Here is an 11,485-nt window from a genome sequence, read left to right on the forward strand (position 1 = left end):
GCCGGGAGCCCAAGGCAGCCCAGATGAACCACTACAAAGGGCTGTGCAAAGTGCAGCAAGCGAACAAGCAGGCGGCAACAGGTCTCAGGCACCCTAAAGAAAAGCAGGGAGAAGCTGCAGCCCAGTCCCACGTAGCCTTGTGAAGACGGGAGGCTGTGAACAGGGCGGGCTTGGCTGTAAAGACGCAAGTCACTTCTGTTTCTGAAGCTGGTCGGGGTAAAGGCAACTACTTGGTCACTTCCTGATCCATACACACACGTGCATGCTTCCACAGCATGCTAAGGCCAGCAGGCTGCAGCCGCTCCTACATGCAGTAACTGTACCACTAGGTGCGACTCATGTTGCCAGCTCACCTAAGAATTCATCTGAAGACAACCCAACGTGGCTGATGCTCGTGTTTCCGTGTCTCCAGTGCAGCGGGAGAACTGCACAGCTGGCTCCTGGGCAGCCTGCCTGGTGAGAGCAGGGAGACTTTCAGCATTCTCTTCTCAACTTGGAGCTGCCTGCACGGCGTGCCTGGAGACATGTGCTGACCTGCATCCCACGTCCAGTTACTCAAGGATGCAGACACGAGCCCACAGTGTCTTACACCAAGGCGCACAGCAGCCTGATTCTCAGCAGCCAAAAAGTGCGTCTGCAGGAAAGTGGAGACACATTCTGGTTCATCCAGACAACAAGGCCACTCCAGCAGTAAAGAGAAGCGAACCACGCATACGGGTGACGGCACGGAGGGAGCGCAAAGATACTGTGTGGCAGGAAACAGACAAGCACAAGAGCAGCCTGCGATGCTCATCTGTCCAAAGGCCAAGCACAGGCCAGACCTGTGCCCAGAGATGGAGGGCAGAAGGTGGGCAGCCTGGGCGGGAGGGCGCCTTCCGGAGGATAGAACGTTCTCTATCTTGTTTTCAGTGGATTAAACAGTCACACAACTGCCAAAACTCATCAAACCAAATGCTTAAGGTTGCATGTTCTGCTGCAGGTAAATGACATCTGAACACTGCATGGAAAAAAGTAACATAGAACAGGGATGTTCTAAAAGTAAGAGATTTAAAGAGACATGAAATGCATCAACAGAAGGTAGAACAGACTTTGCACAAGTCCAGCCCTGGTGCACACTGCTGTGCATCTCTGACCACAGGGACAGAGCCACACACCACGATATGCTCAACACCACTGACCACAGCCATCGTATCAGGGCCACAAACACAGGGCCTGTGTTGGGGACCAGGAGCCCCGTGAAAACACAGCAACCAGCAGGCATGTTCTCACACCTTCTGAAACTCATGGCAAATGGCGGGGCAAAAATCAAGACTTCTCTCCCACGGAAGCACAGTCTCTATGGAGTTTAACCAGGGACACATGGCTCTGGAGAAACCCTCAGGAGCAAGCCAGGAAGAGCAGGCCCAGTCATGGCAGCGAAAGCACAGTACAATTCAGCACCCTCCCAGTCAGAGGAAGCAGCCACTGTGAGGTAAGGTTGGCCCGGAGCACACTCTGGTCTGGCGGCCCTTGCCTCCCCTGAGGGTCTGAGGGAGCTGACCTCCCCAGCCTGCTACCTCTCCTTCCCTGGCTGACGCCCACAGGGAATCCCGTGTGCCCGACCATCATCCCTGGTGCTGTGACCCAGAACTAGCCCCCTCCCCACCTACCCAGGACCCATAATGAATATGAGGACAGGTCACTTCAAATAGTCCCCAAATCCTAGCACACTAAGTGGGCCACAGCCTGCCCTGACCATCCACCACCTCCACTCCTGAGCATGGGGCCCAAGGCAGACGCACAGAAGACAGCAGGAGGGAGAAGCCTAGGTGGGCGAGTGGGCAGTGAGTGCCAGCTACGCCAAGAATAAGCCACAGAGGATGAGCAGGGGACACAGATGAGGAGGGACAGAGAGGGGGACGCAGGGCAGGGAAGGAACACACACCCATGAGTGGCCAACCCCGACCTCAAATGTGGTCCTGTTTTCACCTGCTTTCAGTAGGTGAAGAGTAGACCCCTGGTGCCCTTTAGGAAGGCTGATCTAAGATGGTGTTTGGGAGCCAAAAAAAGAAAATGGAAAATGAGGGCAGGGAGCAGCCGGGAGGCAAAGGGGGTTCCAGGAAGAGCTGAGGAGAGCCTGGATCACTCAGCAGTGCTCTAAGCTGTCCCAGCTCTGCTCCTGTAAGGTGTTCCACCACGCAGCCTCTGTTTTCTCACAGATGTAAGGTTTTGGGGACTGTAAGCTACATCACTGCTTTATGTATCACTAAGGGAAACGCTGCCACTTCCCCTCGACTGGCAAAGGCGTGACAGTGGCTGTGCAGACTGTCTAGCACTCGCACTTGACACCGAGGAAAGCGGAGCCCGAGGTCTCTGCCTCAAGTTCAGAAGACTGCTCTGCTTGGGCTGGACTGGGGCTCAGTGGTGGAGCATTCGCCTGCATGTGTGAGGCCCTGTGTTTGATCCTCAGCACCAAATATAAATAACAAAAAAGATCTATTGACAACTAAAAAATATTAAAAGAAGAAGAAGAAAAAGAAGGAGGAGGAGGAGGAGGAGAAGAAAGAAGAAAGGAAGATGAAGAAGAAGAAAGGAAGATAAAGAAAAGAAGGAAGAAGAAGAAGCCCACTCTGCTGAGACAGCCTCCCTCTGGGCCTTGGGTCTGCACGTCACTCAGGCACTGGGTGCCTGTGGGGGGTGTGGCTCCTACAGCATGCTCTGGGAGTGGCTGTCTCCTCCACGTCACAGACACCCATCTGCAGGCTAGGGTGCTGCCACTGGCACTGAGCCATCGGGGCTCTGAGTCCCTCCACAGGTGCACCTGTGGCCAGCTGTTGTGGCATCAAGTTCACTTGGCATGAGCCACGACAGCTGTACCAAAGCCTTCAGCAGCCAGGCGCAGAGACGGCACACCTGCAGACCCCAACTACTTGGGAGGCTGAGGCAGGAGGATCGCAAGTTGCAGGTCAGCCTGGGCAACTTAGACCCTTTCTCAAAATACAAAAGACTGGAGGTGTAGCTCAGTGGTAGAGCACCCCTGGGATCAAGCGGTACAGGGGCAGACTTCCTACTTTCACCTACTTACAAAGGTCTACTTTGCAAAGCATGCTCCTGTCCTTGGGAAGCCTCCAAGTCCTACTTGGAGTTCACCAGCCCAAACCCTTCCCAACAAGGGTCCATGAAAGGCATGTTCAGCACACAAAGGCGCCAAGTCAACCTCTCCCTCTTTTGGCCTCACTTTTTAAAAGTAAAGAATTCATATCAGCTGACCAACTAGAAGCACACTCAAATCTAAATAAGCAACCACAGAGCTGGGAAAAGAAAAGGACTTCAAATCTTCAAAAATGACACAAACTGTGAGTGAAATTGGGTTAAAATGCCCATGAAAAGCTTAGCTGTTTTCATCTTGATGGTGGTAAACACAGTGAAAGGGAACAGGCTCCCATGTAGGGCCCTCCTGCTCCATCCGCTGGGCCTCTTGAGTTAGCACAGGTCTCACAGAGGAATGCTGACCGTGGAATAACTCAACATGAAACTCTAACGGTAGCCTCCCTGGCTTGGAGAAAGGTCAGAAAGGCAGGCAGGCCCCACACTGAAGACTCCTAGCCTACCACGCCACATCCTGGCACAGAGACGACATGGCGGGACAGATATTTTAAGTCAGTTGCCTATTATTCAAGTAAAATATGATTAGGATTTTTAAATAAAAGATATATGGAAAGGTTTAGTGTAAAAGGAGGAGAAGGAGGAGGAGGAGGAAGGAGGAGAAGGAGAAAGGAGGAGGAGGAGAAGGAAGGAGGAGAAGGAGGAGAAGGAGAAAGGAGGAGGAGGAGAAGGAAGGAGGAAAAGGAGGAAAAGGAGGAGAAGGAGGAGGAGGAGGAGGAGGAGGAGGAAGAGGAGGAAGAGGAGGAGGAGAACAAGGAGAAGGAGGAGGAGGAAGAGATGACCTGCTCTGCATCTTCTCCAAGCTCACTGTGACAAGGACCCTCATTTCCCCACTCCCAAGAGAGAACTCACCCCAGAAGAGTCATAATTTATTTAGAGGTCAGGTTCTGAAGTCAGAATAGAAGATTCAAAATAAATTTTGACCCACAACCACAGCAGGCCACCATGAGATGAGTGGAAACTGAGAAAGACCAAGGGAAGCACTGGCTTGGCTCCCCCTCATCACCTTCACTGCGGGGATCTGAGTGAGCAGAAAGGCAGGCGGACCCAGCTACCACTTCACCTACCTGCCTGTCATCCTGTCACCCACCCATCCATCCACCCATCCACCTTATTTACCTAGCTACATACCATCTACTCTATGTCTATCCACCTATCCAGCTACCCACCCATCCAGATACACACACATGCATTAATCTGACAAGCAGAAATAGTTGACTTCTATCAGTTTTATATGCATACATGAAGAAAGTTGAACACATTTTCTTCTTTTATGGCTTGCTTTATAAACTTAACATATTTGGACATCTTGCCGTCACAGAAGACTTGGAAAGTTTAAAAAGTTTTGAAAGGAGGAGTAGAAGACCCCCTTGATAACATTCTCAACTTCTGTTGACCGAGTTACTTTTACTTTGAGTTACTTCCTTTTCTGAGGTTAATTATGGTCATTTACATTTTCCTAAAAAGTTATATATCTCATACAGGTTTTCCAACTTATTTGTAAAGTTTTACAAAACATTCCTTTATGGCTCTTTGATCTCCTTAAATCTTCATTATTTCTCTTTGGTTATCTAAGTTTTCTTCTTGGATTTTTTTTTTTTTTTTTAATTAGGCTAAGACTGTCTACAAAAGAAAATTTATAACTAAAATTCCCATACAAAGTTGGAATGTGGTTCCTTTTCAGGGGTGATCTAGAGGTTCTGGAATTAGGTAGTACTAAAACTAAAAGCCACTGAGCTATACACTTTAAAATGGCAGATCTTATGTCCTGTGAACTCTCTTTGAGAATCTCCACTGTGTATCACGTACGTCCTGGATGCTTCCGAGGGAGGTGTGCAGAAGCCTCAGTGAATGCCCAGAGGTGGATTCCCGACAGCTGGGTCCCTGCAGAGGAAGGCAGGCCATAAAGCCTCTAAGGGGCTGATTCCAACCTGCTACAGGTCACCCCTGCTTCAGCACTTCCTCATCGGGCTGGAGTGTGATCTCACGACTTCACTCAGTGGCACACGATGAGCAAATGGGGCACCAATCAGCACCCCGAAACATTTCTTTCTGCCTCCTATCAGCACCTCTGGCCCTGGCCCTGGTACCTCCTGTCCTTCAGAGCCAATTACCCGCCACTCTGGACCACTGTCCCCAGGTTCACTATAGAGGCAAAGCGGGCACATGAGTGGCATGGGCACCAGCTGGGCTGCAGTTCCAGTGCTCAGGCTGACAGTGTGGGGTCACACACAGACCACTCCCTTGATAAAAGGCACAGGAAGAGAGGGCTTTGCTAAGAACAGAACTAAGCCCTATTTCTCTCTAACGACAGTGTGAGTCGAGGAGGTCAGGAAGCAGATGCCCAGGGAGGAGGATGACACGGGACACAAGGGCGTGAGGGCAAGAAAGCAGCCCTCTGGGGCTGAACGTTCTGGAGGCAGTGCATGCCTCTCAGCACCATCTTTGCCATTTCAATAGCAAGGGAAGGTGGGCTGGAAAGCAAGGGTCTGCCACTGCCACCAGGGCCCCTTCAGGTGCAAATGCACTAGCCACTTGCTGTCCCTCCAAGTGGCTAGCTGCAAATCTTAAAAGGTCCAGTATTATCATGCCAAAGTGATACTTCTAGGAAGTGGCAAAGCCCAAAGCCAACACATCCATGTCTGGTCACAGCCACAACTCTATTACCCACCTCCCACCTGGGGAGGATGGAGGCAGGATGGAGCCCCCAACCTGGGGAGCTCCCTGTCAGATAGAGGTGCATGCCAACAAAGGGAAGGGTGCAAATGCTCACAGGAGACATAGCCAAGGACGGCTATAGCCTGGGAGAGGGAGGACAGACTGAACCAGCTGAGATCAGCTCTGAAAACGGCACAGGCTGAAATTCTAAGTGGACACTTGGGAGCCCTGCCAGCTACCCCAGAGAGCAAGCAACACAGGATGGCAAAGAGGTGCCTCTTCCCAAAACAGCCTAAGGGACTGAAGTCACAGAGTATTCAAGTCGCACCGCAGGCCATGCAGTCTCCCAATGGTACAAAATGAGTCCTTCTTTCCTTCTTGTTTAAAATGTGTGTGGTGCTTTTAAAGAATTTACAGGTGTGTCACTAAGCTGCTGAACGGTGGCTGAGAGACACCAGCATGCTCTCCTGGAAGGCAAAGGCAAGGAGTTCTTGCAGTCTGGTATAAACTGGTTTTCAGAGTCTAAGCTCCTCTTCCAGGAGGCTGCTCCCACGATGGCCTCTGGGGACCGGGCATGACAGGAAGCGCGTGGGCAGAGCTGACTAAGAAGCCTCCTGGCTCAAGAGCATAACTCAGAACCCTCCCTGAACACAGCGTGTAGAAAAGCTTCAAGGCAAAAGGGATAGAGGAACAGGAGGGTGAATGAAAGATGGAGCATGATTAAGGCAGAACAGAAATACAAACAAAATGTTTGTCACCGGTACAGTTCTTAACATCTGGCAGGAAGCAGCTAAGGAAAGCCAACACAACAGTTAACCCCCAGACAGCCACAAGACAGGTCTACACTGTCATGCAAGCTTAATGACACGCTCCTGGACTGTGTCAACCATGAGTCATTCATCCACAGCTCTGCCTTTGGCTAGGAGTCCTCATTTGCAGTTTGTCACAAAAAGCAAACAGGTGCATGAAGCCCAAACTCAGGACCTCAGAGAAGGAAATCAGGGTGGTACAGGCAAGAGGCAGGAAATCTGGCCATCCAGGGCTGCCAGCCAGACCACGAGGATGATGCAGTGATGCCATCCAGACAGCACGCAGGGGATGACACCAACACACCTCAGGACCATGCTCGCCAGCTGAGCTGCACTGTCAGTTTGGACTAACGTCAATGCGCCTGTCCCAAGCAGAAGGGACGGGAGTGACAGTCCACACTGGAGTGCCTCCCAGATCCTAGAGAGCCTATCCTTAGCATCTTCCTACCTTATCCACACCTGACTGAAAATCCTAAGCAAAGACAGAGCTCAATTATGCGGTCTTTACCGTACCCTGTGTAAAATTTAATCTGGTAACACTGGGACGGGGTGGGGGAGGGGCAGGTAGGAGAGCTATTGGAACTAACAGCTACTGCTCTGCCTCTACTCCTGCCTCCAGAGCAGAAGCAGTGCGAAGGCCTGTGGACCACAAGAAAGATGACTGGCCCAGGGAAAGCAGGAATCCAAAAGCAGAGGCAGGACTGGGCTGAGAGCACTCCTTCCTAATCCTGACTCTCAGTTCTTCATTTAGCAGCCACTGATTCCCCCTATGGGCTGGGCAGGTGCAGCAATCACTCCACTGCTGGACTCCATCTGTCCTTAACTACAACCTTATGGAATACAGAATCGCACATAAACATCAGGTTCTGCCAACAACTCCTATACTGCAAACCCAAAGGACAAACCAGAAACGCCCAAAATGGAAAGCAGAGTGTTGGTGCTCAGCCTTCCCAGGAGCTTCAGTTCATTCCATGCAGTTCAAGAGGCACGTGAACAACTCTGCCAGGCCACTGAGGAAGGAGGGCTGCTCGCACACTAAACACAACAATGGTTTCTACTATAATGCTTTCCTCTGCTTGGCATAAGGCTCTGTTAAAACCATATCTAGTAGGAAAAACCAACTTTCATTCCTTGACCCCAAACCAACTCACAGACCCAGGAGGAAAGATGAACTGAAGTGGAGCTAAAATCTGAAACCTGTTCAGTATAATCCACAAACTTAGCTGTGTGCAACCCCTGAGCACTGCTGGGCATCTCAAATGTACCCTGTGGACAGTTAGTGCCTGCAGACCCTGCAGCTTACTGCACAGGACAGGCTACCCTCGCCACTGCAGCTGGTCAAGATGAGCAGGGACTACCCAGCAAAGGGCTTCACAGCCAAGGTGTTCTGCCTCTTTGCTGGACACACAGACTTGCCAGCAGCCACCTCAGATCCTCGGATACCTGCCCACAGTGGAAGTGTCACTTCCTTATTAGTAAGTGATAACTAGTCCCACATGAAGTTGTTTTTTGGTTGATTTGTTGTTGTTTTGTTTGTTTGTTTTTTGTAATGGGGCATTTAACAACTGAGCTACATCCCCAGCCCCTTTTTATTTTTTGTGACAGGGTCTCACTAAGTTGCTGAGGCTGGCCTCAAACTTACGATCTTCCTGCCTTAGACTCTGGAGTCTCTGAGATTACAGGCAAGCACCATTGTGCTCAGCATGAACTTGGTTTTGGTTTTTTGTTTTTTAGTTGTTGATGGACCTTTTTTTTTTTTTTTTTTTTTTAATTTATTTTATGTGGTGCTAAGAATCAAACCCAGTGACTCACACGCGCTAGGCAGGGGCTTTACCACCGAGCTACAGCCCCAGCCCTCCAACTTGTTTTTCAGCCATCAGAAAAATGAAACTCACCCGAGCAGAAGTGTGGGGCCTTCTGCTCCTGTTTTTGAAGAAAGAAGACCTAGTGAGGGGGGTTCTTCCTGTTGGCCACAAACCCCAATTTGTTGGACAAACTCTTAAAAGGATAAGTTCTTCACTGTGTACGCCCAGCTTTACGAGCTCCTACTCCCAGCTCCCAATAAAACTTTTGCTTGAGGCTCATGATGAAATGAGGGAGGTTTTACTGCAGAATTTTCAGCTGAAACAACAGTTGGCATTTTCCCTTCAATCTTCTGCAGAACACAAATTTATGTACCTAAAGGTAATAAGGCAAAGTCTTAAATTTAACAGAAGAAATATTTTACCAGTGGCAAACTGATAAATTATTTAGAAAAGGGCTCAATCAGCCTGGCAAGGAAAACAGGGCCAGATAGAGTCTGGCAGCCTTCTGATATAAATATAATCACTATGGTTCCTCTAAATTCCTTCCTGAACCAAAATCACCTTTATCAAAATAGCTAATCTTGAATATTCAAAGCTAAAAAAGTAAGAGGAAAGAAATCTGAGCATCTCAGCACTAGTAAGGAAATCATCCGTCTGCAAGACCATGGCTGGGGCGCTGAGAAGCTGCCCGGGGTCGGGCTCTTGCACCTCCTGGACGGGAGGTGCTGTCGAGGCCAACAGGCCCCGTCTCTGCTCCCACCCACGGCAGTGTGGAGACAGGCACCAATTTCAGCAAACATTAATGAAAATGACCTTATTGCAAATTGCCTGACCTTTGTGAGTCTTGCAATAAAGCACAGAGAAAGAGAAAACTAGATCTATGGGTCTTTGCATCAGAGGTCTAGGAAATTTAATAACGTCCCCATTGTTCTGTTGCAGATGGCACATCAACCTCTCTTTATTACTGCAGAAACTCAAAAGCCCTGCAGAGTACAATAAAAACGGTGTGTGTTTAGCTTTGCAGTGTTTCAAAGGACCCTGATTTACAACGGGGGATCAGACACCTTGTGCCCCATGTAGGAGCCTGGTAATCACCTCCTGCCTGATTCAGCCCTGTCAGACAACATGAGCAGGACTGATGGATGCCAGACTGCCCCTGCTCTCTCCTGCAGCCCAGGTAAAATAATATGAAGGGAGGAGAGTGCCTTGTGCACCGGGGCAGGCACTGTTATCTCCAGGTACTCATGGAACAGTACCATGTTTCACAACTGACAAAGGACTTCAACCTTTGGCTTGTTTCTGAAATAGATAGATCTCACTAATGGTTTGTAGTAGGAAATTTTAAAATATTTTTAGCATACTTAAAAATGAGTGCTAAATATTAAGTATGTATGGTTGTGCTTTGGCTTACTGAATGCAGAAATGGATGCAGGAAAAGACCCTGCTAGATGGTACGCACAGATTTTTCCTAAGCTGCAGCCATTGCTTCATTCAGATTCCACCTCATGAACCAACCCTGGAGGAATGCCACCTGAAACCTTTTCCTAAACATCCTAAAATCTTCACCTTACTAGTCCTTCAAACTCTTGTCTTTTCAGAAAATCAGACTGCAGATCTAACAGACCTGCTTGCTTGAACCAATTTCTCACCCAAGAACCTTGCCCTCTAGACCAGTGCCCACCATCCTAGGGTGGCCATGCCCCTGTCTCATCTGAGGTGTGACTCTATCTGCTGTCTCTGTCCAGAATCACTTCTACACACAAACATTTCCTGTCCTACATCACAAGACCTCCTCCAAATGCCATGGAAGAAATTTGCACTTAGACAGAAATTCAGATTAAAATTAACAATAGGCCCTCCTCTAGAAGATTCCATTTGCCAGCTACCGTGTTCCAGCTGACATCTGTCAAGCTAAGCTAATGATAAGGCTAGCAGTAATCAACTCACAGCACTCTAAAACACTGTGGATCATACCAAATGAAATAAACATTGACATCCTGAAATATCAAACATATATGTCGTGAAAAACTAAATTTTCTTATGAAGTAAGCCTTTAAAAGGAAGAAAGTAATAAAAACAACAAAGACTTATTCTGCCAACAACTATGGGAAGACCTGAATGTATCTGGTTACATGGATCCAAAATTATATTCTATCTTAAACAAATGTACCCAGCAAAACACAAACAACACAAAGTCAAAACCAGGAGCTGCCAGAAGTAGCTGAGTCAGAAAGGGATTTCTGTACATTTGTATAATGCTGGTAGCAACACCACGTCTCCGATATTGGTACTCTGACCCACTCTCCCTAAAGTGTGGTCCCATCTTGCTGAGATCCTGGATACCTGCAAAGTCCTCCAAGAAGCTTTTCTCACTAAAATATTAAGCATCTCAACTATCTTTAAAGGAATGCACACCATCAAAATCTCTCCTGAACAACATGTATCCCATTTGTTTACAATAAAATAATTTAAAAAAAAAAAAAAATCTCTCCTGTCCTCATCCAACCCGCAAACGGGCTGCATTCTCAAGAAAAGGACTATAGAACTTCTCTATAAACCATCAAGAGGCAACGGATTTGAGAGAGGAGAAAGCAAAGGCTTTAGACGTGGATCAAAATAACCACTGAGAACCTGCCTTCTAAAGAATAAACGTCCATTATTATTGATTTGACAACAGGAAATGCAGAGCACAAGGCACAGAAATGCTTGCTAATGATGCCTCACCTGGCCACTAGAGCTACAGCAGGAATGAGCAGGAATGACCTCAGGGCCCTCCCACTTGAAGAACGTGAATGACAGGTAAGAAACCCCTAAATTCCAGATCTGAGGACAGATATCCACAGATGGAAGCCACCGCAGGCCAGTGTTAAGCAGGCTCTGTAAGTCCTTGGTTTCCAGGAGGCTCACAGCCAGGAGCGGGGAATAAAACCCAGCAGGAGTGCGCAGCTTCTTCCCAACACTCCTGCAGGTGATTCCAGAATCACGCTAGACACAAGAGTCCCAAGTTTCTGATTTCCTATGAAGTTTATTAAATCCTCAAACCAGTTAATGAGAAAGGACAAAGGAAAT

The 11,485-nt window shown here is 48.5% G+C and overlaps 1 protein-coding gene across 1 annotated transcript in view; it reads right to left on the bottom strand.

The window, feature by feature from the left end:
• Positions 1-11,485, bottom strand: part of Rptor (regulatory associated protein of MTOR complex 1) — a 339,150-nt gene that overhangs the window by 246,716 nt on the left and 80,949 nt on the right.

The sequence above is a fragment of the Sciurus carolinensis genome, chromosome 3, assembly GCF_902686445.1.
Source record: "Sciurus carolinensis chromosome 3, mSciCar1.2, whole genome shotgun sequence".
Lineage (NCBI taxonomy): Eukaryota > Metazoa > Chordata > Mammalia > Rodentia > Sciuridae > Sciurus > Sciurus carolinensis.